Genomic DNA, 6,000 nt, shown 5'->3' on the forward strand with positions numbered 1-6,000 from the left:
TAACGAGGAACCGTTTAGAACCGCTGGAGATTAGGTTGCTTTATTTCTATTTAACTTTCCTTCTGAACAGGCAGTAGGTTGTTGCAATGAAAAGTCCCCAAGCAACACAGAGCTTCAGCTCTTCATCAGCTCCAAGACGACAGAGTTTTGTCAATAATTTGAAGTTCTGATAAACCAAAAATTTTCCTCAAATGAATTTTGTGCCAAATATGCTGGCACAAACCAGTGTTTAAGATGTAAAGGTGCAAAATATTTATGGTTCTTTTGATACCTTAAGCAGCTCAGGGGAAAGAAGATTACTTACATGGTAAGTATGTATTTCTCTCCTGTGTTGCACCCCAACAAAAAGTATACACAGACTTCTTCAAAACTGGTTGCTAGTGTGTGATGGTGCACTTCTCCCCTTCTCTGGGCTGTCCTGGGACCTTGGGAGCTGCTGGCTGGGGCTTGGTGCCCTGGGTGATGAGTCAGGGTTAGGCACCACGGGCTGCTCCGGTAACTCCTACCCAGCGGAGGCAGAGTGTGGCACCGCCTGTGCTGGAACTCCTGTTCACTGGGCAAAGCAGGGAAGAAGAATGGGAATGATCAGTTATTCCCTGACAGCCCCGGAATGTTCTCTCCAGATCATAGTCCAAGTGGCAACCAGGTGGAACAATGTACTGTTTCTGGAAATTTTGAGAAAGTTGCTGGCTCGGGTTGAGGGCAGGGTGGAAATTTGCTAATGACTAAAGCCAGTCATCTCACAGCCTTATAAACAGTGACCCTAAAGTGAGACCCTTTGAGCTCTCCTGGATCGTAGCAGGCTGCAACCAGCATCTCCCTCCGAGCGAGATACTGCTCAGGGCTTGCAAACTACTAACTCTGCAATACTACATGGAGGGGCCGTCATGGAGAGTTGATGATGAAGCCTGGGCTGACCGATTCCCCTGCTCCTCGAGGCTCAACCCTTCGCCCGTTGAGGGATGCAAAGGTGTGAGACATGAGTATTTCACTGAACTCAAGGGAAAACTTTTAGTAGGTACACCTTTGCTGTAATACATTGCAAGCTTAAAGTAGTTAGGTTGTTTTAAATCACAGAAGTACATAATCAAGTGTTTTCCTGCTAAAATCCTATGAAATGTCAATAACCTTTCTCTCCCCTATTAGATCTAATCTGTTGTCCAAGTTTGAGACCAGGAATAGATCCAGCTGCATCCAAATGCTGTAGGAGTTTAGAAAGCAAGGGGGTCAGTTCCAAACCTCGTGACTCAGTGGGAGAATTCCCCTTACCCCTAATATTTCTCTAGATCTAATCTGCCATCCAAGTCTGAGACTAGGAATAGATCCAGCTGCACCTAAACTCTGCACGAGTATAGAAAGCAAGGGGGTCTACTCTAAACCTCATGACTCAGTGGGAGAATCTCCTTTACCCTTTTATACCTTTGATTTTGCAAACTGTTGCTGCTTCTATTCTGATTTGATTTCAGTGTGACTTATCTCTGCATTTACTCCACATAATAAGTAATAGAGTGGATCTTTCCATCAAATCTTGCGTAGTCACATTCCCACAAATTCATATTAAATCTATTTCACTTAAACTCTTTGGTGGTAAATCTTTAAGCAACCTGACCTACCACTCCCTTCATGACATAGTGTCAGAGACTAACATCCCAGTACTAATGTATAACTTTACTGAATTAACGAGATTTTTCCAGACTTGAAAACAATTTTGTGTTTCAGTCCGCTTGCAAAAACATTAGTTCTGACGGAATCTGGTTTTGCTTGGGCCATGGAATTAATGAAGAAAACTGTCCACTATTAATTCTATACAATATAATCAACACTGCAAACACTGTTCAGTTAAGGATGTGTTTGTGCAAACCGCTCTAGCACAAAGAACAGCTGATGAAGAAGGATTTAATCACATAAAATTCTTGAAAGCAAGATGAAGCCAATCCCTTCAAATTACTTAAGTACTGCTTAAACCCTGTAATTAACATATAGTAATAAATATTTCATCTTTAACAAGCCTATTGGGAGCAGTTTGTTAAACATTTATTTCTAGTCACAGGGAATTACGTACAGTCGTTTTATCATGTTCTGTATTAGACAGTTCTATTTTATCCTTTTTATTTTATCCACAGCAGTGGAGACACTCATTTAGGGAAATAAATTCCTCCAATACGGGGAAAACACACTCTTTCTTCAAGTGTGTTTTGCTTTTTACTCATTCAGTTTACCCTTGCCAAGTCCTGGCCAGCACACAGTGACAGCTCGCATTTACTTGATGGCCTCTGCTGTGGAACTGATGTACTACAGGTACGGGACCTTTACTGGAACCCCCAGCCAGACCACCCAAGGCATCGCTGCAGAAGCAATCGTGCAACCTGGGCAAGGTCATTTTGGGACACTAGGGAGAAGAAGAGAGGTCTCCTCTATGGCACAGCCAAGCCCCAGAGAGGTGATACCAGGGGTGCATTTTCAGGCACCTTCCAACATGGACCTGCACTTTTTCCTTTACCCCAGGGAGCATTGCAGGCATGGGGAGAAATCCCCGAGAGCACTAAACATCGCTGCCCTTCAACCAAGTCCCTGCGCAGACAGCTGTTATTCCACTGCTAGGCCAACTGAAATGTGGTCACGTAAGCCACTATGTAAACACGCCCATTGCACTGATAATGTCTAATGTCCATCCAAGGAAAATAATCGAGAGCCAAGCTGCAGTCTTAGGCAGAGCTTCTTCACTTGTGATAGCCTGAGCACACCCTCCCTCCTGAAAGGGAGGAGGATACAGAGATAGAGCTGGCTGGGGTATGACGTGGGCAGAAAGTTTCTCTGTGCTCCTTTATGAGAGTGTCAGTGAATTTATGGGCTATTGAATAGGAACTAAAGATTTCTGCAGCAGAATTGGTTTTGTTTCCTAGTAGCTACCTGATGAACTGTGCTAGCAGCAGGGGTGTGCTTGGTGGAAACCTTTGCTCTGCCTGCAGTGCAGTTGGAGTCACTGCTAGAGCAGAGGAGTAACGCGTTCTCCAGAAAGGGAACCATTCTGCTTGTTCTGAGAGGTAAAAATTAATGTTTATATTTCAGTGTTTCATGCAGCATCTTTAGTGATGACTACAATTATTCTCCCCTCCAAACAAACTTGATCTCCATTTGCCATTAATGACTGCGTCACTTAACTATCACAAAGGAACTGCCTGGTGCGCTTATTAATAATTGAAAACTTTGATTAAAAATGTTTCACAGATTTCTTCAAAGCTAATAAATTTCTAAAATATTCTTTTCATGAATAAATTTTCCTTTTGTTCTTTTATTCCTTTTGGATAATAGGCTAAATTTTAAATAATGGCTTTAAGAAAAGCACAAGCTGAAGTAAGTGTTGAAAGTATCTAAAATCAGAAGTGGTTTCAACAATTAAAATAAAAAGGCAAGAATTAGACAAGAGGCAATATTCATCTGTTTTCTTCTTGCGAGTATGTCAAATTTCTATTTCAGTCTGCATGCTGTTTCATCGATATCTTACACTGATGATTAAGAAAATGTACCCACTTCATCTCTTTGTTCTGCATAAACATGAAGAAAACCTTTCAACCATCATTTTTTAATCAGTAGAGTCCATCAAATCAAGACTCCTATTGCTACACAATTGGACTTCACAGAACTACTAAATGACCAAAGGGAACAAAAAAATACACAAAACTTTTTGATCAGGGCTAATAGAAATCTTGGACGTCTTTTACCATTTAAAGTTTCACATTGTAGTTATTCTATTTAGTAACTTCTACTACCCAAGAGCAAGGGCAGAAAGATACATACAAAATTACCCTCATCTGCAAAGATTTTTTTTTCGGGTGCTATAATGCTGCTTTTTTCATCAACACAGAAAGGTTGTGACCGCTACTGATCAAAGCTCCAGGACCTGCAATCTCGTCCACAGGACATGGAGAGAGGGAAAAGCAGAGGTCCAGCATGTGTCCATCCAGGCAGATCTTGCTCAGGGACGATGGCTGCAGCCTGGCAAAAGGCAGGTCATTCTTCACCTCCCCCCAGGGAGGGAGAATTGATTTTTGAAGGGGTTGCTTTGTTGTGGTGTTTTTTTAAAAAAAACCAAACACATGCATTTCTCCATTGTCTTTCACGCAAAGGTTTCCTCACCTTTTCCAAACAATCCTCGCTGCACCTGCACTGCGAGTGGCAGCATTTTACATCCCAAGCAGCTTCTGCCGGTGACTTGCGCCAGAAATCCACAGCCACACTCGGGGTTTTTCTCTAGGCCTTAAAGCCCTCAGAAGCTCTGATAATAATTCCAAAGGCAGTGCTCTCCCCTCCCCGGGGCAGGATGAGGCCCCTACCCAGTTCCACCAGCCAGGTCTCTTACCTGCTGGTAGGAAGCAGACGCAGCTGGCAGCCTGTGCGCCCGCTCTCTCCTGAGCCTTCCCCAGCGGCCACCATCAGCCTCGTCAGCCAACTCTGGCCCTCCCTCCTGCAGAAACGGCCAGCCATGCCCCACAGGGGCCCAGGCAGGGACCCCTCCTCCCCTGCGGGTGCCCAGGGGCCCAGCCACAGCCTCCCACCCTGGGGAAAAAGTGCCGTATCTGAAGTATTTAGGGGACAATGGCAAAGGAGATAGAGATGGGCCAACTGGGACCAAAATCTGGGATCTAACCAGCTGACCATAGGCTGCCTTTGCTTGGGCATCCCCACACCGGCCAGTCCCATCAGCCATAATTAAGTGGTCACTTTTACAGGGTAACTGGTTAGCCTGGCAGGTGCCCTGACATCCCCTCATGGCATCCCATAGCCCAGTGCCAACATGCGGAACTGCCTGTAAAATTGAAGCGTACTGAATTCACCGAACCAACACTAGACAACAGCAGACTCTGCTTCCACCTTTGACCAGACTTGTTAACTTTACAAAGATATTTAATTTACTTTTAGGGATTTTCTGGCTTTACATGACTTTTAAGCGCGCCTCTATTTCACATCTTAAACAAAGTTTCAAGTAATCTATGCCACTGGCAAAACCCTAGGTCGAGCAACAATATCTGTGACACATGCATAAAGTTAACAGCAATCAAAAAGACTTTTAAATATATATATGCATATATTCGCACATGCGCAGAGCAGAGGTTCCCAAGCTTTCATTTTGTTATTAGCAGCAGCAGCGGTTATTCCCAACTCTGCATATGCAGGCAGCAGAACATCCCTGCTCTTTGTGCATCAAGGTAAGAGCTACCAGAGCTCTTGAGACAGAAGCCAGAGTCTGGCCAAGGGGTTCTTAAAAAAAACCCCAACCAACAACAGACCCAAAGCAAACAAACAAAAAGAAGCAAACACCACCCCCCAACACACACACTTTCATCTACTCAGTTCAAACGCATACACACCCCTGTTTCTCGGCCACTCTCACACATTAATTTTTACCTCTCAGAACAAGCAGAATGGTTCCCTTTCTGGAGAACGCGTTACTCCTTTGCTCTAGCAGTGACTCCAACTGCACTGCAGGCAGAGCAAAGGTTTCCACCAAGCACACCCCTGCTGCTAGCACAGTTCATCAGGTAGCTACTAGGAAACAAAACCAACTCCGTGACAGAAGCCGTTTGTCTTAGCAAGTCTTTTGCTGTTGTGGGCACGCATGGCGTGGTATCTCACCCACAGATACGATGAAGGCAATTGATTCTCACATGGGCTGTTTCTTCCTTCTGAGATACAAAGCTGTGATTTGGATTTCAGTGCAGACTATTTGCAGGAGGGGACTATATAATACTTCAGTCCTTTACAAACACTCCACAAAGATTAACTGATTGCTATTTAGTATGCAAAAAGTATTTACCTTGTCAGTTCTAACAAAGTATTTGTTTGCTGTGAGATCAGAGAGATATTCTTAACCTGGTTTAAAGCTGCCATTACAGAAACCTGCATTCATTGTTGATAATGCACCTATTTAATGGGCATCTACTTGAGAACTCACTGCAAGAGTTTCTTTTCAAGAGCCTTGTTCAAGAAAAGTAGCAGAAT

Source organism: Falco peregrinus, chromosome 1 (genome assembly GCF_023634155.1).
Source record: "Falco peregrinus isolate bFalPer1 chromosome 1, bFalPer1.pri, whole genome shotgun sequence".
Lineage (NCBI taxonomy): Eukaryota > Metazoa > Chordata > Aves > Falconiformes > Falconidae > Falco > Falco peregrinus.